The sequence below is a fragment of the Macrobrachium nipponense genome, chromosome 30 (genome assembly GCF_015104395.2).
Source record: "Macrobrachium nipponense isolate FS-2020 chromosome 30, ASM1510439v2, whole genome shotgun sequence".
Lineage (NCBI taxonomy): Eukaryota > Metazoa > Arthropoda > Malacostraca > Decapoda > Palaemonidae > Macrobrachium > Macrobrachium nipponense.
In genome coordinates, this window is record NC_087218.1 from 30,986,444 (window position 1) to 31,011,215 (window position 24,772).

The following is a 24,772-nucleotide window of genomic DNA, read 5'->3' on the forward strand; positions in this document are numbered from 1 at the left end:
AAGCAACTACACCATCGAAGGGCATCACTATTTTGTCCAGCAAGAGGAGCCATGTGCACGACGAGATGGAACGGCTGCTCCTCATCTGGATAAAAGACAAAGAAATTGCTGGCGATACAGTAACGGAGACGGCAATCGCTCACAAGGCCATTGCTATTTTCGGCGATTTGATTGCGCAGGCGGAAGACGACGGAGGGGAAGGGACTTCAACGCAAACCCCAGAGTTCAAGGCTTCGCATGGCTGGTTCAAGAAATTCCGTAAACGGACTGGCATCCATTCGGTGGTGCGTCATGGGGGATTACTTGCCAGCTCGGACACGAAAGCGGCCGAAGCATTTAAGAAGACTTTCGACGAGATGATGACCAAGGAAGGCTACAGTTCTCAGCAGGTTTTCAAGTGTGATGAGGACTGGCCTTTTTGGAAAAAAAATGCTCGTCGGATGTACATCACGGAGGAAGAGAAGAAGCTACCCGGGCATAAGCCTATGAAAGACAGGCTTACGCTCGCACTTTGTTCGAACGCCAGTGGGGATTGCAAGGTGAAGCCCCTACTGGTGTATCACTCCAAGACTCCTCGAGCCTTCAAGGCCCACAAAGTGTTGAAGGAGAAGCTTCCAGTGATGTGGAGGGCTAATGCAAAAGCCTGGGTAACAAGGCTTTTGTTCACCGAGTGGGTAAATCTGTGTTTCGGCCCGACTGTGAAGAGTTTTTTGCAAGAGAAGGGGCTCCCCCTGAAATGTCTGCTGGTGTTGGACAATGCCCCTCCCCACCCTCCTGGCCTCGAGGAAGATATCCTAGCGGAGTATTCCTTCGTCAAGATTCTTTTTCTTCCACCCAACACCACCCCTCTCCTCCAGCTCATGGACCAGCAAGTGATAGCGAACTTTAAGAAGCTGTACACGAAACATCTTTTCAAAAGATGTTTTGACATCACCGATACCACAAACCTCACCTTGCGTGAATTTTGGAAGGAGCATTTTGACATCGTCATATGCATCCGACTCATCGACCAAGCATGGCAGGAGGTTTCGAGGCGAACCTTGAATTCCTCATGGAGGAAACTCTGGCCTGATGCCGTATCCGACCGAGACTTCGAGGGATTCGACGTGGGCGAAGCTGGTGCTGCTGAGTCCGAAACAGTTGATGATCCCAAAACTGTTTTGGAACCAGATCTTGACGAGATCGTTGCACTCGGCAAGTCCATGGGGCTGGTCGTCGACGAGGACGACATCAACGACCTTCTCGAGGAGCACTAAGAGGAGCTTACGACGGATGACCTGAAGGAGTTGGAGGCCATGCAACATAACGTCGTTCAAGAGGAGTTCTAGCAGCGGCGATGAAGAGGAGGAGCCTATGACAACGGCAGAAATTAAGGAGGTCTTAGCCGCTTTTCATAAAGTGCAATCATTCATAGAAAAAAAGACACCCCGAAAAGGCTCACACAGGTCGTATGCTTGCACAGTTCGATGACGTTTGCCTGAGTCGTTTCAGGAACATTGTCAAAAGCAGGCAGAAGCAATCTTCCTTGGATAGTTATTTTTTAAAGAGGCCTTCAGCATTAGCAGGAGTAAGCAAAAAGGAAGAACCAGGTGATAAAAAACAGAAAGTTGAAAGCAAAAAAGGAAGAACCAAGTGATGAAAAACAGAACGTTGAAAGTGGTGATGAAGTTGAAATTCTGTAAAAAAAAAAAAAAAAAAAAAAAAAAAAAAAAAGCCTACGTAAAAGTAAAAAATAAAGTTAAAAACAAAAAAAAAAGAAAAAAAAAATTTACGTAATTTTTAGATTTTTGTAAGTTAAGTGTTACAGTTTTGTTAATGTTTTTCGTAAATTTTATTTTTATAGTTTTCCTTAAATTTTTTATGTGTTTTCGTAAAGTTAAGTGTACGTACGTACATACGTTATCTGCCGTTTGTCCTCCTCCTCCTCCTCCTCTGCCGCCACTTTCGGAGATAGCCTCACTCGAAAGGTAAGCTTCGACATTTTACGTTACAGTAATAATATTTCTTGTACACTTATTATACACTTTATTTACAGGTTTGGATGTTTATTCTTAATTTAGGTATTGAATGGTCCAAACTGTTGTAGTATTTCATTGTTTATAGGTCAATTTAGCTTTATTATGAAATTTAATGGGGTGTTTTTGGAGGGCTTGGAACGGATTAGCCATTTTACATGTAAAATGTGTTCCAAGATACGAAAAACTCATTATACGAAGGCCGCCTCGGAACGGATTAATTTCGTATCTCGAGGTACTACTGTATAATACTCCATGAAATGGCTAATTTAAAATGGTACAAAAATTATGTCAAAGTGACGAAATAATTTCCGAGATGTGTCACAGATACTTTTTAGTGCAGCAAGAAAGAAATTCGCGCTTGCACGCCTGCGTAACGATTGTAAACAAAACAACACCTTGACCCGTGAACTCCCAGCATCCCCCAAGGCGCGTGATTCAAGAGTTTTCGGCTGGTAGGCCTAAAAGTATTTTTCCGCTAATTTTTAAAAAAACTTTTGTATGTCAACGTAAAATGCGTCCAGTCGGCACCCGAGAGACAAAAAAATGTCGACGTAAAATACTTCCAGTCGGCGTTTAAGGGTTAACACTTAGTTTGGCGTCGTATGCAAATTTGGCTATCCTGCAAGTTAAGCCTACATTAATGTCATATATATAAATCAAAAACAAAAATCAAGAGAGAGAGAGAGAGAGAGAGAGAGAGAGAGAGAGAGAGAGAGAGAGAGAGAGAGAGAGAAAGCACTGAATTGCAAGAGAATTATTTGACCATCAAGAGTGAAATTATTTGTGAATTATTTAGAGAATAGTAATATATGAGAGAGAGAGAGAGAGAGAGAGAGAGAGAGAGAGAGAGAGAGAGAGAGAAATAACTCCTTACCATATCAAAATATTGAAATGAACTTCTATAGGCAACACTTATTCCCTTCCCATATATACGTATATCTTTTCCAGAGAGAGAGAGAGAGAGAAATAACTCCTTACCATATCAAAATAATGAAATGAAATGAACTTCTATAGGCAACACTTATTCCCTTCCCATATATACGTATATCTTTCCCAGAGAGAGAGAGAGAGAGAGAGAGAGAGAGAGAGAGAGAGAGAGAGAGAAACCATTGGATCCGTCACTTTTTGTCAAGTAATGTGACATTTCTGACAGGTCCACCCTTCCCCCTACTTCACAACTGAAAGCAAAAGATGAGGGATAGAATTTTTTCTTTAACTTTTTAAATAACTAAATAACTTACTATAGAAATCCATAAATATTGTAATAGTGTATTATTATTATCATTTTATTTTTATTTATTTTTTTTTTTTTTGTCTATCACATCCCTCCAATCTGACTGGGTGGTATTTATACTGCGGAGTTTCGGGTTGCATCCTGCCTCCTTAGGAGTCCATCACTTTTCTTACTATGTGTGGCGTTTCTAGGAGCACAATTTTCTGCATGAGTCCTGGAGTTTTTCAGATTCCTTTTCAGTGGTCTTGGGATCATGCCTAGTGTTCTTATGATTATGGGTACAATTCCCACTGGCATATCTCATATCCTTCTTATTTCTATATTCAGATCGTGATACTTATCCATTTTTTCACTTTCTTTCTCTTCAACTCTGGTGTCCCATGGTATTACAACATCAATGAGTGATACTTTCTTCTTGATTTTGTCAATCAATGTCACGTCTGGTCTATTTGCATGTATCACCCTATCTGTTCTGATACCATAGTCCCAGAGGATCTTTGCCTGATCGTTTTCTATCACTCCATCAGGTTGCGCTCGTACCACTTATTACTACAAGGTAGCTGGAGTTTCTTGCACAGGCTCCAGTGGAGGGCTTTTGCCACTGAACCATGCCTCTTTTTGTACTGGTTCTGTGCAAGTGCCAAACATTCCCTTGCTATGTGGTTTATGGTTTCATTTTTCGTATTGCACTTCCTACATCTGGGTGAGATGTTATTTCCATCTATAGTTCTTTGAACATATCTGGTTCTTAGGGCCTGATCTTGTGCCGCTGTTATCACTTCTGTTTTCTTCTTGAGCTCTCCCCTCTGAAACCATTGCCATGTTTCATCACTGGCTAGTTCTTTAGTCTGTCTCATGTACCTATTGTCCGTGCATTGGTTTGTTGTGCCATTCCTCTGTTCTGTTTGTCTTTCTCCTGTCTCTGTATATTTCTGGGTCGTCGTCTACTTTTATCAGTCCTTCTTCCCATGCACTCTTGAGCCAATTGTCTTCCCTGGTTTTCTGATATTGCCCCAGTGCTATGTTCATGATGTTGACGCATTCCTCTATGCTTACCAGTCGTCTCCCTCCCTCCTCTCGTGTTATGTATAAGTCTGCCCATATTTGCTCTTGGGTGTAGTGCTTTATGTATTGTCATGTTCCTAGTTTTCTGGTCTATGCTGCGGAGTTCTGCCTTTGTCAATTCCACTGCTCCTGCACTGTACCTGATTACTGGTACTGCTCTTGTGTTTATGGCTTTTATCATATTTCTGGTGTTGAGTTTTGATTTGAGTATTGCCTTAAGTCTCTGCATATATTCTTTCCCGATCGTGTCCTTCATCTCTTGGTGTTTTATATCCTCTCCTTCCATTATTCCTAGGTATTTGTATCCTGCCTCATATATGTGCTTGATGTTGTTCCCATCTGGTGGCTCTATCACTTAAGTCCTTGTTACTTTGCCTTTTTGTATGTTGACCAAGACACATTTTTCTACTCCAAACTCCATCCTGATGTCCCCAGATACAATCCTTAGTCTGGATTAGGGATTAGAGTATCTATTTCCTTGATGCTCTTACCATACAACTTGATGTCGTCCATGAACATCAGATGGTTGCCTCTTTTCTTGAGTTGGTACCTGGCATCCATCTTCTGCAGTACTTTTGTCATGGGAATTATTATTATTTAATTATTATTATTATTATTATTATTATTATTATTATTATTATAAACAGACCTTCTTTCAAACATGTTTTATCTAAAATAATGGCAGAATTCACAGAAATGATTTTATTTAAAATTCTTTCAATTCTTATGATTTGTCTTTTTGGCACGTTGGTATTATAAAGCAGCTGTCCAATATCCATCGTGCTGTGGGTTGTCAACGGAATTTCAGGTTGGTGTTATCAAAGGCAACAGGTTATCAGGGACTGGCTGGGGTTGTCAACAGGTATACAGTGTGTCTCAAAGGTCGGGAACAGGCCGTAGTCGTTAGGGGTCTATCCGGTATTCCTTATGTTCTTCTTTTCTGATATTCCTATAGGCATCTACATGTTTCGGCCACCTCGTTTGGCCATCATGTCCTGGACTTCCGCCTGAAGGGCAAGATCCTTCGTCGATCCCTGACGATAGGATGAAGATGTCTTCGGGGGTCGAATCAGAGGAGGGGGAGAGTTAATGAACAGGACGCGATGCCCGTGTCGGAGGATGGGTCAGCATCCAGTCCTCCACCTCGTGGTACTGCCACCTCGTCCATCTGGTTTGCAGGCATCCCCCCAAAGGTGGCAGCGTGGGGGAGTGCCCTCCTCACTGGTTGTGGTGGGTTCTCTTCCTCTTGCCGCATTTGCCTCGCCCTTGCCTACCTCTGGTCGAGAAGGGCTGCTGACTTCTCGGCCACTAAGCGGGGGAGGCAGTGGGACAGGGACCAGCCCTGGCAGGAGGGTGAGAAGACCTCCTAGTTGGAGAGACAGGATGATGCTGAGCAGAAGCAGAAGGAGGCTAAGGCCGACAATGGGATGCTGCGCAATGCAGCAACGAATCCTGGCTCGCTCTCCTGAAATTGCTAACTACCTCGTTCACATCCGAAGATGGAAAGAGGATGGATCACCGAAGCAAGGCATTCCTCAGGTCGGTCACATCCTGAGGGTCTACAGCTCGATCAAGTCTGGCTGCTACGGCGTCCTTGCACTTCAAAACGAGGTTGGCCCAAAGGTTGGCAAGCTGGCGGACTAAGAACTCCATACCCTTACCACCTGACAAAACAAGGTCATGGAGTTGATGAGCCATGTCAGCTTCCCTGTCAGGCTGCTGTGGAGTCTTTGAGGTGGCAAGAAAACCCACCATACCAACCCAAAAGTCCAACCATGAAGCTGCTTGCAATGCTGTCATCGTGGTTTGTTTGAGCTGTGACATCTGGGAAGAGAGTGTCGAGGTCCGATGCTGAAGAGTCAATGATGTGATGGTAGAGTTTATGGGCCAGGGTGAAGGCTCAGCCCCTTGGGCCACATAGTACTTCCTCCGCTTCTGAAAAGCAGAGGGAAGTAGCTTGGAGGACCAAGATGCCCACAGAAAGTCCTTCCTCACTGAAACCTGCTTGTTGACCTTGGTCAGAGCCTCCCTTGTCAGGGATGACAAGGACAGCTCAAACCAGGACCGAGCACCACGAGAGGCGCCCCAAAGAAGGACGACTGCTGACATACGGCCTTTCGGAGAAGTAGTTGGAGCTTTTCCTAGGCTGTTCACCTTCCAGATGAGACCAATGATCTCACAGAAGGTGGTTTCAGCTGCTGCATTTTCTGGAACAGCTGGCTCTGGAAGATAGCCAGCTGAATCATCGGTTGCATCAGGAAGATGCATTGATGCACCCGGGCGTCAATGAGAGGGGTCCAAGATCGAAGAGGGCTGAGTCTTTGGTTGCTCATGAGGGACAGCAGAAGGTCCAGGAGCCAAGGCCCCAAGAGCCACAGGAACCTTTGGAGGTTCGGAATCGCGAGGGTGATTCTTCGCTGCCTTCCAAAGGTCCTTTTGCCCCTGTCAGACAGCCCCTTGTGAGAAGGGGGAAGGTGGAGTTGGAGGACGCCTCTCTGCATCTGGCGAAGCTGGAGGAGAGAGGGGAGATGGAGCCCTCTCCGCGAGCACTGTGGGAGCCCTGTCAGGAGGAGCTTGGCCTGGTTCGAATTTGATGGGCGAGATGTGGTGTGGTAATTCTCTACAAGGGAACAAGCCCGAGGAGATCGAGAACCCTAAGAGGTTGGAGGCCTCGACTCATAAGGAGAAGTCATGGGATGCATGTGCCTCAAACGCACCTCTCACCTGGCGTTGAGCACTCGTGGCAGCTTGAAGATGGTAAATCTCCGTAACTGCTCTCCCAACTTCCTAAGAGGAATAGAAAGTGGGACTGGAAGGTCATTGGAAGGCGATGGAGAAGGTGCCTGCTTGCAGCTCCATTCTCGAGGACAAATCGGGGAGCGATGACCTTTGCTCAGCGTCGAAAGCCGATATGATTGCCTCCAGGAAGGCTGGGTTGCAGCGTTATGTGGATCCCAAGGTGGAGATGGGACCTCCGGAGGAGGGGCAGGCGATGGAAGCTCCGAGGACGGGTACTTGGACTCAGACGTTTGTGCTTTTCGTGCCGAAACACTGAAAGAGGCAGAGGGAGAAGGTTCTACAGGTGCATGCAATTCTGCAGGATCATGCCGGTGCGGTCACATAAACAGGTTTGAACACGAGTAAATGTGTGTAGGTGAATGGTGCGCATGTTGTCATGCAGGAGAATGTCTAAAAAGGCGGAGAGCAATAATGCTCTACAGGTGAAAAAGCGCGTCTTGGAGCGTATGTGGAAGATGAAGAGCGTGTCTACTGCCTCTCTGAGAGTAACTGCTGCGTCTCGAAGAAGGTGTGTCAGGAGGAGTCTGAGGACCCCATCCAGGGACAAGACGAAGCTGCAGGACCTGCATTCCTGAAGGCGGGCAGATAGGAGGACGAACCTGGCTAGCGTCGAGAGGAGCCTCCACAGAGGAGGACTCTGGGGACTGTAACGCAGAGGGAAGGGCATCTCTCTTGACAGCACGGGAGGTTGAGGCTGACTCCTCCAAAGAGACTGAGGAGGCAGACGCAGCCCTAGAGGAGAGCGCCGACAAAAGTCTCTCCTTCGACGGCAGGCCAGGAAGTCCCAACGAAGGCCACAAAACACGAAGGATGTCACCAACATGAACTGAAAGACGTGGCACATCCTTAGAAGGGCCAGGCCTTCCCGTTTCACCAGGGGAAACAGACAGTTCTCGTCCTTTCAAAGGCTGGCCAGGAGTTAATTCTCGCTATTATGTGCCTCACGCCCTGAGGAGTGAGACGCCGAAGGTCCCGAAGGACGAGTTCCTGACGAGGAAGCAGAAGGTCTGGGTTGCTTGGTCTTCGAGGAAGAACTCAAAGGCGAAGAATCCCTCTTCCTCTTTTTACTTCGCCGCTGGCGATACTCAACCCACTGGGCAGGCGGCCAGGTACGAATCTCCTCACAGGGGGATTCCTATGTACAGGAATGCTCTCTGCAAGAAGGACAAAGTGAGTGAGGGTCTCTGTCAATCCTACTCATGAAAGTCCCACACCTCCGACCAGGGACACCAGGGCAGGAATGCATAACCGCCTCATCAGTCATTCTTGCATTTATCCTAAGGAAAAAGAAAAAGAATGTGATTAATAATTTCAACAAGACAGCAAGAGAGAAAGAGAGAGGTCTTTCCTCGCTGTCGGCTGTAATCAAAGTGACTACTCGGTGAGCTGGTGGGAGTGCTGTGCTTCTCCACCGCCGGCAGTAGTCGAGCCGGTGGGAGGGCGGTGCTTCCCCACCACCAGGCAGGTAACTAACTTGGTATAAAAGAATGTATTAGCCAGTAGTTTCAGCCGAGCTGCAATCTATCCCTAAGTAAAGGATGGAAGGTTTGTATACGGTGTAAGAACAAACACTAATTACTGAATATCAGAGAGAGAGAGAGAGAGAGAGTTTTCAGTAATCCTTTGACCCAAAGATGGCAACAATTATTACAGACTCACTATATGGCAATACTCCCCTCCCTTTACTGTCAGGTATCTTGACATTCGTGACAACTCCTCATTGCCCTCTCTCCGAGTCAGAAAGTTGAAGATTGGAGTTTCCTTCATTCTTACATAATTTTAAATTTATAAACTAAACTCTTACTAATTCACTATAGTATTTTCATTAATGAATTGATATTATGGCTGTTTACATTTCTATTATTTGAAAATTAGTAAATCATTTATTTACCATACAAAAAACATACATCTCAGTAAAAGAGAGAGAGAGAGAGAGAGAGAGAGAGAGAGAGAGAGAGAGAGAGAGAGAGAGAGAGAGAGAGAGAGAGAGAGAATTACTATTATTTTTATTATTTAATATCATTTAATCTTATTAAACTTAATACTGCAGTATTAATCAGTATTAATATTCAAGAATTCGTAAATCATTTTTGTATCATAAAAATATATTTAGTAATGAAAATAACATCAAAATACATTAATTAGTGAATATTCATCAACCAAAAAACCAGCAAATGAGCAAGTCCTCTTGCAAATAACTTTAAGGTAGGTTCTACAGAAAAATCTGCAAATCTGGAGAACACGAATTTGGGGTCCACTGTAGTATCACTTCTGGCGAGGCAGTGGAGGAGAAGGAAGAAGCTTAGCTGATCAGCTCACCCTAAGTTAATTCTCTTGCCCTGTGGCTCTCGAGATCATGCAACTGGTCGAGCATGCCTTTAGCAAGTTAAGACCTTGGTAGCCCCATCGAAACCTTTAGTTCCCGTTTTGGTCTCCAGAACCATTTGAGGCTTCGGCGAAACACTGTCCAGAGGGGGGTGGAGAGGTTTTTGCCCACCAGATGAATCGCTCAACTCCATCGAGACAGAGCGCTCATGCTCACACACGTGAGAGCTGGGTCAAATCGAGCACTCCACTGGTTGGTGAGAACTTGCACCATCCTCTCAATGTGCCCCAGTCTTCTTTGAGGCCGAAACTTTGCAAGAAGAAGACTATACAGGGGACATCCTTTTAGTTTCTCATGATATGTGATCTCATAAGACTGCCACACCTGTCCTAGGACTTCGACGATCGCTAGTGCTAGCATCACCTAGAAGGGGCAAGACACCTCCATGACTCACCCCTTACTTCCACCCTGTGCTTGAATCGGGAAGATGAGAAGGCTCACCTGCTCCTATTCTGGGGGCATGTACCAAGGAAGAGGTTTATGCACTTGGAGTGACTCCCGAATGAGCAACCCTCATGAATGAGCACCTGACAAAACACTAGACTCTTTCGAAAAGACGTCTTTCCAATGGCTGTCTGGGGCACCCTGGAACTTTCCAAAAGATGCGTCTGAGGGGCCAACTACCTGTGGGCAGACCCCACAAACCTCCCTTAGGCCTAAGGTATGGCTTCTCCCAGGTTCAGGGGAGTGTGCCAGAGACCTTTGCCTAGGAGAATCAGCGGGATGGGCAGCCAGCTCGACCACAAACACTGCACTTGCACTGTCAACACTATTCTTACTCGCCTGATCCATTAGGGCTTGAAACGAAGTCGCTAACTGAGCCATTGATTTGAACTTGCAATCAAATGTAGATTCTAATTCGGCAATAGAATCGGGTGGACATGAGGGAGCTGGGTAAGGGTTAAGGTGGTACGTATCACTGGGGAATTTGGGATTGGGAACATAATAGGAACAGAAATAACAAGTAAATCAATGCTACTAGCTGATTCCTGACTAACTGTAGTCTTATTGTCATTCCTAAGAGTCGCCTTTCTTTTCCTATCCCTCTCTAACTTATCAAGATGAGAAGAAAGCACCTTCCATTGTTTAGTATCCCAGTTTACACATTCCTCAAGTTAAAGAAGCAGAACAAATTTGACCCTTGCAAGTCAAGCAAATTGTATGCACTTCATACTTAGCAGACATTAACCTTGCATTGCAGCCTTTGCTTCAATAAATTGAAAACGTATTTGCGTCTGATATCATCACAATAAATAATGAGTCAAAGACAAAACCTTACTAATATGGTCCAAATCATGAAAAAATTTTGGTCTTTAAAGAAATGAAAATAATACTTCACTAATTGATCTTCAATAAAAAACCAGTAAAGGAAAAATGAACTCCAAAATCAGCTGAGAGCTATCAACCAATGTCATCGACCAACAGAAACAGAGTGAAAGGCTTTGCTTAGTTGTTCCCCTCTTTCCTGAAAGTGGGCAGGGCTAGTTACCTAAACCAAAACCAGAGAATAGCTACCGGAATTTCAAATTTTAGCAGCCGTACTAGTTAGAAACTGTAGCTGTGTAATTACCACTTGGTAAGTTACATATATAAAACAGGGCAGCTCAAACAGGAGTCACACTAGGAGCTGCCCAGTGACAGGTCAATAGGCTAACAGGAGCAATTAAGACAGGAGGCACAGCAACAGTAGATGGGACCACAGATATAACAAGAGGCAGTGCCACAACATACAGGAGTGCCAAAGTTGAAAATCTAGCCATCTATTGCTGCACATACAATGCTCACTGTCAACCTGAAGAAAAAAGCAAATATGATTAGTAGAGAGAAACTCCTCTTGCTCTGAGGGGAACTGCCCAACGAAGCAAGATGAGGCCCTTGTGAAGAGGTTGCTTGACCGCCAAACAGCCCCCACCATCTTCATCCAGCAAGCGAGTGAGGAGGGCAAAGGAGAGATCCGATGACACTTGGCAACCTTCCTCTGATGTTTCCTCCTGGCAAACTTGCCCACAGTGCAAAGCAGTGCTAAGCAACGCTCAGCACAAATCACAAAAGATATATAGTTACACCCTTTTATGTGCAGAGGGTGTGAGGATGAATCATAAGGGAACGAATGTTACACTCCTGGCCACCGACCCGAAGAAACACACTGGGGGAAGATGGCCTACGAAAGGCTATCACAGTGGATCCCCACTTATTCGCAGTTCAGCAACAGCGGATTCAATTATTCATGGATTTTTTGGCGACACATTTTCTCAATTAATCGCAGAAAATTCAGTGATTCACGGACCTTTTCATAGAAAAAATTGCCTAATTACTGTACTTTCAAGTTATTTTTTTGACTAATAACATTTTTCATTATAAAAAATGTATTTAGTCCCAAAAATACCAAAAATAGGCAGTTTTAAGCAGTTTTAGAACAGTATTTGGTGTTCCAGCTATTAAAATACACTGTTATAAGCATTTTTACAAGTCCAATATATCTCGGATTTTTGGTAATTGCAGGGGGTTGTGGTACCTAACCCCTGCAAATACGACGGATCCACTGAATACACGAAAAGTAAAGAAAGATCCCACTGGGAAAAAAGAGCTCACGAAAATATGTCTGCATCGCATGACGGCCAAAAGCATACTGGAATGTTTACATCCAGGCAGGTGGATATTCCCGCCTACCAGAGGGTAGTTACTGCCTGACAACCTTGTTCAAGAGTTTAACAGCCATTTCCCAGCTTTGCTAAACGTAATTCCTAATGTAAAGGACCAATGGTTTGTAGATAGTGTAGGAACAAACAGGACATGCCATTAAAAGAATGAAGACTAATGAAATAAGGGTTGCCATTAATTGTCTTTAGAATGGTCAAATTAGTAGAATATCTGCCTGCTAATCAATGTCACTTTTATAGGTATGTAATCAGGAAAAAATCCTAATCCTGTATGAGTCAATTTGCAAGAGCCCTTTACGTTCCCAAGGTAGCATAGGCTTAGGTAAAATAAAGGTTTGCCTATGTATATAAACAATGACTTTGGCAAAATCAGAAACACTGGTATTTTCTGGCTGACAAAACGAGAGAGAATGACGATTGTCATTTATGTTTTGTGTATTTATGAGGCTCGGAAAAATATAAAATAATTTTTTTGAAGTTTTAAAACCATGCTTTTATTTCAAAATGCACCAAAAAGTATAAAATAAAACTTTCTGTGATCCACAATATTACTGTAATGGTTATTTACATCTAAACATAAATGCGTGAGGCACATACTCACTTAACTCCCATACTATTTTATGTAGACATACGTATTTAAATTGAGAAGTATCTAAAAGCAAAATTTCACAGCACAGATATGTGGGATTAAATCTTGCTACCTAGTGATGATGTAAGTTGGGTAAGACTTGAAGAGGTCTGTGGAAGCAATGAAGGTTGGCAAGATATCAAAGATTGCATGTGTGTAATTTGGTTCCATACCTGGTAAGCTTCCTCAAGAACCACTAAGAGTAGGCTATACACATCATTGTTAGAAACTGTTTGATAATTTGCATTACTGACATGAAATTTTGTATCCATAAAGCTCTTTACCTGTCTTTATACTATACGCATTGTATCAATAAAGTACGTTTTCAATATAATACAGTCCATACATACAATACATGTCTGCGAAGAATTGTATGCAAGTTTGGGTAAGTGGCCCACGATTTTACATAAGTAAGCTCAGACATTGTGCATACCAGAGTTTTTCTTAGGAAAACAAGGCAAAGAATGGAAGATTAGGCATGAAACAGGGACCCTGTTTTTGTGTTTAGGCATAAGTAACCATTAATATTTTGGACCACACAGTTTTATTTTATACTTTTTGGTGCATTCTGAAATAAAAGTATAGTTTTAACATTTTATTTTAATTAGTTTTATTTGTGATTGTTCAGTACTATTTGACAGTTGAATAAATACTGCTTGCATCACCAAGTAACTGAACAAATTACAGAGCCCCATTCTAGTTCTTTTGCACAGTTGTTACAAAAAGTGATGAATGTACGGGCCCAACACTGCACGCTGCACACTTATGAAAACAATCCCTTGGTTAAGTGTTTCTGCATACTAAACAACAATAAAATTGCATTATCATTTAATTACAAAATTTTCTCTTAAATACTGTACTGTCTCCAACTTTGAACATGTATACCAAATCTGAGTGAAATTGGTTCAGTAGAAGTGGGTAAAAAATCAGTCGCAAGTTTTGATCCAAACAGACAGGCAGATAAACAAACAGACAGACACATTAGTCAAGTTAAATGAAAGCATGTAAAAACCATTACACCTTCATGTAACATCAACTTTATCAAGGGTTTTTATTTTTCAAGTAGTACATGGAATGAGTTATGAAAGTGTCTCAGTGGATTAAGTCAACTCATTCTACCCCAGCATTCCTATTAAGGTTACCTTATTCTACCCCAGCATTCCTATTAAGGTTACCTTATTCTAACCCCAGCATTCCTATTAAGGTTACCTTATTCTACCCCAGCATTCCTATTAAGGTTACCTTATTCTACCCCAGCATTCCTATTAAGGTTATCTTATTCTACCCCAGCATTCCTATTAAGGTTACCTTATTACACCACAAGCACACAAAGCTTTCACTACTGAAGTACCTGGACATCTCCACCAAAGAAAACTAGTACAGATTTTGTTACTTCTTCAGGAGTAGATGGGGGAGCATATATTAACTCATTTTTCAGTCCAGACTCTACAGCAACGAAGCCCAAACGAATCACGCTGCCACGTCCTAACATTTTGCAAGCACACATATTTCTGAAAAAGCATAAGTAAAACTAATGAGTTTAATAAAGCAAAAAATTGCTATTTCCATTAGCACACTCTTTTGAGCAATCCTTTACTAAGACCATGGAATAAAAGGGAGAAAAATGTGCAAAAAAAATATTACAGTATTACTGTGCATATAGAGCTCATAGAATTTAGTGCTGGCACACAAATATCAATCTAATATAAAACCTAACAATAATGGAATAATGAATGATTAGGAAAGTCAAATTTTAAAGTAATCCAACATACTAAATGAGATTTAATGTCAGGCCAAAAATGGTATACGTACAAAATAATATATGCAGTATATGTACTCTCAAATTCACAACTTATGGTGTTCTTCAAAACTGGTTATTCATTAAATATACTAATACCATACTATATGATTTATCTATAATAAATATTCTTAAATATGACAATTTTTAAAAGTAAAATGTATTTTTCCTAATTATACAAACCTGAGGTCCTTTACATTAGGAATACATATCTGCTAGACTTTTAAGAAGGTGGTTAGGAAGTTTAACTACCGTTTGGTTGGCAGGAGTCCTTTCCACCTAAATGTAAACACTCCAATTTGCTTTTGGCCCATGTGTCAGATTGAGGGGTGGCATGAGGTGGGCATGAGACGTAAAGGACCTCAGGTTTGTATAATTAGGAAAACTACAATTTACTTTAAAAAATGGTCATTTGTTCCACACAATATATAAACCCTCGGTCCTTTACAATATGAAGACTTAAAGCTGAAGGGAGAAATCTAATCAAGTCCCTTGAACTGACTGAGTTTGTCACATCTGGATTTTCTTTCTGGTCAAAAGAGGGAGGAGAAGAACCATGCCTCTGACAAATTAATTGGAGTACAGGGACTTGTGGGTTTTTTCAAATGAGGGAGGGAACTTAACCTTACAAGGAAACAAGCTTGGATAGAGTCGATGACAGTAAGACAAATATAAGCAACGGGTTTGTCTTATTGCTAGGGACCTACCCTTGTCAGAGGAAGGGTACTATTCTTCTATAATTCTAGAACAGTTGTTCAGTTGTAAAACTTATCTTTATCAGTCGCCAGTTCCAGCACATTATGGCTCAAATCCACTCACTGCCCAAAGGAAGAGAAGGAGGATGAGAGGGCAGAGGAGGATAGATAGGTCAGTCACTCCCACATTCAATCTCCATCCACAATTGCACATCTAAGGCAAGATCCAGAATGCGAGGGTTGGACCAATGCCCTGACTTCATAAGCTCTTGGATAGAAGGTATTGGTGTCATCCATGCTAGCAGCAGAGAACGCTCTTCTGATCATCTCACAAAGCCAGAAAGAAATCATGTTCTTGGACACTTCTTTCTTGAATGAGCTGGTGCTAACAAAGAGCCATCGGCACTCAGGCCAGATATAATGAGTCCTCTTCAGATAACGCCGCTGCACTCTAACAAGACAAAGTATAGTATCTTGTCTGCATCATTTTCTACAGTCCCCTAGGGAAGGGATCGTAAAGGACTCAAACCTGGCATGACTCAGAACAGTACTTTGTCACCATACTTTTCAATGTCTGGTGGAACCTTTCCAAGGCTTCTTGAATCTCTGGATGATAAGCAGTTAATAATTGTTGTTTCACCGCTAACAAATTCATCACATCCTAGAATAACTTGGAAGTAAAGTTTGTTCCTCTATCACTTTGTACTATTTCTGGTATACCAAACTTTGAGAAAAATCCACTAGTTTTTCAGCAACTATCTTGGCAGATATGTTTCTAACAGGGATTGCCTCTGGATATCTTGTCACAGGACACATTAAGGACACAATAAAGTTAACAAATACTCATTTCCCTTCTTTGTCTTCGGCAGCGGTCCAACCACATCTATAATCACTTTGTTATAGGGTTCTCCTCTAACTTGTACAGGTTGTAGAGGGGCTTTCTGGATGGTTTCATTCGGTTTTCCAGCTATCTGGCAGGTATGACACTCACGACAAAACCTATTAAAATCCCTGTGAAGCCCAGGCCAGAAAAAATATTTCATGATCTCCACAGTCAGTCCTGATTCCTATACTTCTACACACTCATGAGCTGCTGCTACCACTTGCTTATTCAATGAATATGGAACCAAAATTTGATGATATTCACCCCATACAGCATCTCCTGGTATGTCTGTAGGTCTATGCTTCATCAGCAAACCTTCTTTTAGATAATAACAGGTAGGAGTTTGTTGCATATCTTCATGATCAACAACTGAAGAACAAATCTGCTGATGATGCATCCTTCATCTACAAGTTCATTAGCTTCTCTCTTGTCACTTGACCAACTTCAAGGGTTGAATTCTCAATATCTGCTAACTCAGCTACTGCAGTTTCACTACCTACTGTCTTCAGGAACACCTTGACTACTCGTAGCCTCTTCAGGAATAACAGGTTCTTCTTCTTCTTGGGAAATATCCTCTTGGTCAGCACTAGGGGAAACATCACTTCCTTGGAACAATTCTTCTAAGCATAAAGATCCTTCACTTGATCCTTCTTGGGTGTGTAAATCCTCAGTTTCTTCACTTACAGGCATAGTCCTCTTCAAACTTCTGGTAGTTACACCACTAGGAAACAGGTGGGGGTTATTTTTCTCCAGCTCTACCGTAGGACTAATCCTCAACGGTTTGTCTGTCACTACAGGACAAAGAGTAAATGGCACACCACCAACTTCATTGCCCGACAGATCATGTACACCTTCCACAGCTAGTGAGTCCTTTACAACAAAATCAACATTCCCTGTCACCAATTCACACAACAGGTGTAAGCGGCATATAGGACTTACTTCCTCTCCTCCTATATCTTTCAAAATAACTGAATAACCTGTGAGACTCTTCTTCAACTGAGGGTGAGCACCACGTACTACCACACCATGGTTACTCCCTGTATCACGTAATATCTTGACTGGTACCTGCACACTCCCTCGTTGAGTTGACAGCATATCCTCATAAATATATGGCTTAAAAGCCTCCACACTGCTAAGCCACTCACTGCTGGAGGTTACATTTCCACTAGTTGCTAAACACTCAGCTTCTTTAGTTTCAGTCTTCTCTGGACTTGAAGCAGACAACATTAGGTTTTTGTAACTGTCTTGAAAAATTGGATGAGGATTTCACATAAACTTGGTGAGGTGAATTACCTTGTGTATTCTTGGTAGTATCACTTGTAGGTTTCCCATTAAATTTGTTCCTGAAGCTTGGATGAGACTTAAAACCTGAGTGTTGTTCCTGAAGCTTGGATGAGACTTAAAACCTGAGTGTTGTTGATTCTGGTACTTGACATTGTAATTGCATTTGCTACTAATTATATTGTAATCTTCACTCAGTGTAGTGGCTTTGTCAAGTTTTTTAACCTCTCTCTCTCTCTCTCTCTCTCTCTCTCTCTCTCTCTCTCTCTCTCTCTCTCTCTCTCTCTCTCTCTCACATAGGCTCCTGTATGTTCAGGAATTCGATATTGTTCAAGAACAACTAATTTTTCTAACTCAAGAAAAATTATAAATTTAGCAACCTCTAACCAACATTTACAACACCTCACCTTATAAGCATAATCTAAGGTTACCTTTTTATCTTTTCTTAAATTTCTGAATCTTTCATTGTAGTACTCTGGGGTCATCTGGTAAACTTGTAGCACCTTGTAGTCTCTACACTGATCAGCATTCAAGGCTAAATAAACACTTCTCCCTTTATCAATTAAAACACTTTGTAGCAAAACTGACCATTTATCTTCTGGCCATCTCATACCTGAAGCCACTGTCTCAAAGTGATCAAAGAACTCTTCTGGAGCTTCTTCAGTAAACTTAGGGATTAACTTCTGCACTCTTACCACATAAAATACAGGGTCTTGATTACATCGGTTAGGGTTAGACAGTGTTACGGGTAAATTAGATCTAGCTCTTATCAATTCCATCTCCCTTTCATGTCTTGTAACTTCTCTTTCTTCTTTTATCCTTTTTATTTCATCTTCTGCTGCTTTTTCTTCTTCTCTTTCTCTTCTTTCTCTTTTCTCCCTGTCTTCTCTTTCAGCTTGCATTTTTAACTTAATCAAACTTTCTTCTGCTTCAGTGCATCTAAGCTCTAACTCTGCATAACTTTTCTCTTTCTTTTCTTCTTGCTTATTTATAAGATCTGTTTTCCCAGGTCTCTGGAAACCATTAATAATTGTGACAAAGTGCTAAGTATCTGGTTACTACACTTACCAATCATAAAATAGTTACCTCACAATACCCAGACACCTGAACCTTCATCATAAATAAAATAAGACTGAATAGTACTCTAAAGGCAACAGTGATCCATTAAAAGCTTATCAACATCACAGAAAATCACACTAAGTTCATTAAAACAGGTGAGAGGTAATCTTATATGAAATTAAATTAGTTAAAGGGCATCACTCCATCAACAAAGTTTAAAAGTTTAAGTATTTCCCTGGTTCTAACTCACTTCAACTAAATTGAAGGAAAACAGCTCAATTACCACTCTATATTTCTACCTAAACCAAACTAAATATACTGGTGAAAAATAAGACACATAAAAATCTTAAATACAAAAATTTATTATTTAACTCAAAATTTATGAGTGAAATTCACAAACCCATGGAAATTTATTGTTACTTGAGAACAACACAAAGTTTAAATAATTCTTGAATATATTATTAAGTAAAATTAAATCAAAATTAATCTATCACCAAAATCAAGAAAATCAATTAATCCAAAAAATTAAATCAAAATTTGAAGTGTCAAGTAACAACTGAAATTTGAAAATAATTTCACAAGTGTTAAACAACAATAAAACTTGAAAAGGATTCTAATTAAATGCAAATTAATTCACAAGTGTTAAATTTAATTAAATAGGCAATGATTAATTAATGAAAATAATTAAGTTAATTAAATTGTAAATGTAAATGCAAACAGAAAAATGTGAAAAATACCAAAATTGCAAAAACACTAAGATATGTAAAAAAAAATCACTTAAACAAGAAAAATTGATAAATGCACAAAAAATCACTTCTAAAGAATTAAACAGAACATAAAAATTTGCAATGTGTAGAAAATGAAATAGTTTCACAAACCACTGTAAATATGTTTTTAAGTTGCAACTTAAAACTTGTAATAACACATTACCTTGGTACCAATTATGTTTCTGCAGCAGCTAACTCTAAAAATCCACCATATTCCAAAAATTCACAATAGTACTAAAAAAAGGGCGCCGTTACACACTTTTACAATGTCTACTCTGATTCCACAAATAAGAACTAAGCAATATAAAATAAATCTAAGTAATATGAAATCTACAATTTATGAGTGACCATCCACTAAGTATAAAATCTTTACGTTAATGCGAAATAAAAAATCTCTTGTGCGGAGAGAGAGAGAGAGAGAGAGAGGAGCGAGAGAGTGGAGAGAGAGAGAGAGAGAGAGAGAGATTCTCCTTATGCCAAGGTTTCAATTCTCAGAACGACAAAATCTCTCTTGTATGGTAGTTAACCGGGCGAGACATTATTGTCTGACTGGCTCAAAACGTTTTGGACCCAAAGTTCCTTTGCTAAATCTTTAATACCCTCTTTTAGAATGATATATAGAGAGAAATTAGAATTACAATTGTAAATGTTTCTTACATGATTTAGAACAATAAAAGTCTTTTAAAATAAAAGATATTATATAATTTTCTTGAATTAAATGAAGTTTTGTTATTTCCTTGAGTGACGTCACAAACCTCTCCACTTCAAAATTAAAGTATACTCAAGAGCCAACAAATTCATTTTTAACAAATTGAGATATATGAGTTAATTTACCAGTAATATTAGATAGCTTTCAAAACAAAAACTTCTCTAACTATTTATATGAAATGAAAGGCATCAGACATATGTGAAACGTTTCATGCAGAAGCCTTCTAGAACGATCTTACGAAAGATGATGCAATTTTCACGTAGTTTCTCGACAAAGACACAAGTCTGAAAAAAGTCACGAGCGTCACACGATTGTTTAAAAAAAAATAGAACCACATGGCCTCAAGTGATGACAGCAATTTCCTGCTTCGAACGGACAATGCTAATTTCTCTTTCTTCTCACATTCTACATTATTCTTAACTTTTAAATCATGTTTTTGTGAATTCTGAACAAACATTATTAGAACATACTAACTCTAAGCAAAAATAAGGAATCTGAAAATATTGCAAACAATTTTACAACACTTCATACAGTTACGGAGAGGATGATAAGGATTGTGAAAGCAACAGCATATATATATATATATATATATATATATATATATATATATAGATATATATATATATATATATATATATATCTATCTATAGTCTATATATATATATATATCTATCTATATATATATATATATAGTATATATATATATATATATATATATATATATATATATAATATATATATATAATATATTATATATATCTATATATATATATATATATATCTATATATATATATATATATATATCTATATATATCTATATATATATATATATATATAGATATATATATATATATATCTATATATATATATATATATATATATATATATATAGTATATATATATAGATAGATATATATAGATTATATATATATATATATAATATATATACATCTATATATATATAGTATATGATCTATATATATTATATATCTATATACTTATATAATATTATAGATATCATAGATTATAGATATAGATATATCGATATAGATATATAGATATCTAGATATATAATATATATTATATATATATATTTATATATATATTATATATATATAGATATATATATACACACATATATATATATATATATATATATATATATATATATATATATCATATATCTATATATACTATATATATATATTGATATCTATATATCTTACCCCCCCTTTTATTAAAACTACACAGATTGGAAACCTTTACCTGTTGTCAATGGTGCCCTCTGTCTGCAACCATGTCGTTAGGCTACTAAGATCTCGTAAGTATAAAAATATACTATTTATTACCCGAAGCAGTTAAATATAGAATAGAACAAAATGATTAACAAGTCATAATGACAAAAACCCAAATCTGCCCATAAGGAAAACTAGTGAGTTAACATTCAACCCTCTGACTAAGAATTCACTCCCAGACCCAAAATGTCAAAAGTTCATTATATTAGTCAGGTTAGAGATTCCCGTCTCCAGTACCATGAAATAGAACCCATCTGTAATAATGATAACAATGGATAAAAGATACACTTCATACATCACTCTTTTCAAAGTAATTTAAGTAAAGAAAGTATTTCACACTTCTCTCTCTTTTCAATGGTAACGGTTTTCAAAGTCTTACAAAATATGTGTCATACCTTTACGATGGGGGTTTTCTCTCCCGACACCTGACGTGTACCAACTGACCTCTTTGATCTCACCAAAAGGAATGTGACTTTCGCAAGTGCCTTGGTCTATTAGACCTGTAACATCCGTACAAACGAATGTACATGCTTGAGGCCAAGACAAGCGATCTCTCGCTTAAATGCTTACGTACCAAAATTCCCTCACTCAAGTAAGCGGCCCTTACAGTTCAGCCTGTCTCCAAGCAAGACATGATATGTGATTCACTAACATTATACAAAAGTAAGATGGCTCGGCCACCTATGTCCTCTGTGCACTCCTGTCGCACACCACATCAGCAACTAGTGCACAATGTATCAATTTACCACATGACTTAGGGCTACCTCCGTTGCGGGAGCCCTTGTGCTTCGTCGAATGCACAAAAGTTTAAGAACTCCTAGCGCAAAATTGGGATCAGTATAGCACCTAACATGATCATTTATATTGGTATTGTATAACGGTCACTAATAAAAGGCTCATCCTCGTCACTAAGATAAGCAGAACTCGACAAATAGATGTAGATGCAGGTCGAGTGTGTAAACCAACTCGAAACAACTCAGAGCGTGCCATTATTCAGCATCTGCAACCCTTGTGAGTGTATCCAACACCCTCTCGTCGCGAAACTGTAGATTCGACGTTTTGTACTGAAGGAAACATGGTCACCATCCCGTTGTCAAGGAAATATCCCGTGACTTCTATGCAAGTGCTACTCGCACCCCGCCTCATCGAAGACTGTAGACTCCTGATTTATCCCAGAATGTATCCTGAGACGATATATCGAAGACATCTCATCCTTTGCAAAGGCAGTCCATAGAAACGCCATTCATGTGCAGACTTGACTCAACCTCTGGTACTGTAGAACGAAGTCACTTCCATCGCCATCATCATGTAGAGTTGGGAATTCTCTAAAGTCATTGTGTGTCCGTATTTAAAAAGGTCTACATGGTCATAAAATAACTAGTCTTGCTTTACCCCACAAATCCGTCATTAATTAATATACTCAATCTACTAGTCAAATATTAAAAATCCCTCGCTAAACAAAATACGTATAATCTTTACCCACTGAATCCTCACAAATAATCCCATATATGACAAACATGCTATCAAAAGAGAACCCATAAAGTCTAACAGCAAAGACACTTTTTATTGTTTATATAACTAACCTCCATAAAATATAATGCCGAACACCCCTTCTTTCTAACTCACATACCCTGACAAATTATATCTCCTATCTAAAATAAAAATGCTATTTAGAGCTTAACCCCCATTACAACATCTCTCGTAAGAAAAGAAAAAAAAGAAAAAAGGAGAAAAAAATAAGATAATAACAACAATAATAAGTGAACTTTCCCCCATTACACAGCACACATAAGAGAAAAAGAAACATATATAATTCAATATCTTTCCCAAAACGGAATGTGTACCGTTACGGAATTTGCTACCGCAGCAATCCTATCGACCAGAAACGACCGGAAAAGAATCCCCTTACATGATACATTTCCATGGAATGCCATAATCAACATCTACGAGAATAGTGCAAATCCCCTAGTAATCAATTCCAAAGGGAAAAATCCGCAACCGGATTCAGTACAGCAACATTAGCAAAAAATCCATCTGAGAACACCTCAGGTGCTTCGAACCGCACTACAGATTTGTCTAGTCAGACTCGTAACGCCAGAAACTCATGATTCTCAAAAAAAAAAAAAAAAAAATGTTCTATACTGAAACACATCAGCACATTCCACAGAACTATCTCCAGGACATGACCAAGCTGCTCAAAGATTGTCTCAAAGACATAACTTTCCCAAACGATACTGTCCAATTATATAAAAAATTATCACCTATTCGGGACAAAAAACTACGATAAACTCACAATTCCATAATTATAAACCACCAAAAAAAAAAAAAAAAGGTCACCCCCAAGGATTAATGCCATTTCCTTATATATATATATATATATATATTATATATATATATATCACCATATTAATAATAACACCACTCCAGTGATAAAAATATTTCCTCCATTTGATTAATAACCCCACACAAAAAAAAAATCATCCCCCCCAAAATTTTTTGTTAAATCATAACTCCCCACGACATTACCCAAATTATATAAACCCCAATGTCATCTATTCGGCTCGTGAAACCCAAAAAATTCAGCCCCAAATATCATACACACAGGAATATCACATGTTTATCATCACGTTTCTCAGCTAAAACAAAAATTTGCCATATTTCAACCACTTCCCACGTAAAATATAAACCCCGAAATCTTACGCCAAAACGCCACAGATTTGCGCATAATAAGAAAAAAAACAGTAGAAGGAAATAAAAGAGAGAAAAAGAAAACGTAAAAGCATTCCGCCATCACATTGCAAAAAACAGACAGCAAGAAAAAAAAGAAAAAAAATGCAATTGAACGACAATATATTAATTACCACAACCAATTCTTTTCAATTTCGAGATGTGTTAACCTTGACTGACCTGTTTTTTCCTCTGAAACTACAAATCTGTTTCCAATTTTCTCTTCAATGACTTTAAAAGGACCTTCAAACTTTGGGCCTAATTTGTAATTTAAATCATTTCTCACGTTAAGTTTTAAAAATACCTTGTCTCCAACATTGATCCTGGGATCAGATGTTTTACTATTACTCTTCTGTACCATATCTCTGGTTGTGGATTCGAGATTACGGCTGGGACAAGCATGTCTCTCTCTCGCTGTGGATACCAACGCCTCGATCTATCCTCCCCAGTTTATTTAATTTTGTTTGGGGAGGAGAATTAGAACCAAGGAAATACAGTCATACCCCTACATACGAAAGTCCCTACGTACGAAAAATCCAGTTTACGAAGGCAAAGACAAAGATTTTTTTGCTTCTGTGTATGAAATTAATTCAGGTTGTGAAAGGGTGTACTGTAAAGTCCGAGATTCGCCTGGGCCGCCGAGAACAATTTTAAAACTCAAGAGCCGCCAACTCAGTAGACTCGCCACCATCCTCCCACTCTCCCATTGGTTCCTAATGCTAGTTACCACCATAATATCTTGCTCTCCTATTGGTCAGCATCTATCC

The 24,772-nt window shown here is 39.6% G+C and overlaps 1 pseudogene; it reads right to left on the minus strand.

Moving 5' to 3' along the window:
• LOC135202403 (mitochondrial protein C2orf69-like) overlaps nt 1-24,772 on the minus strand; it is a 206,189-nt pseudogene that overhangs the window by 107,987 nt on the left and 73,430 nt on the right.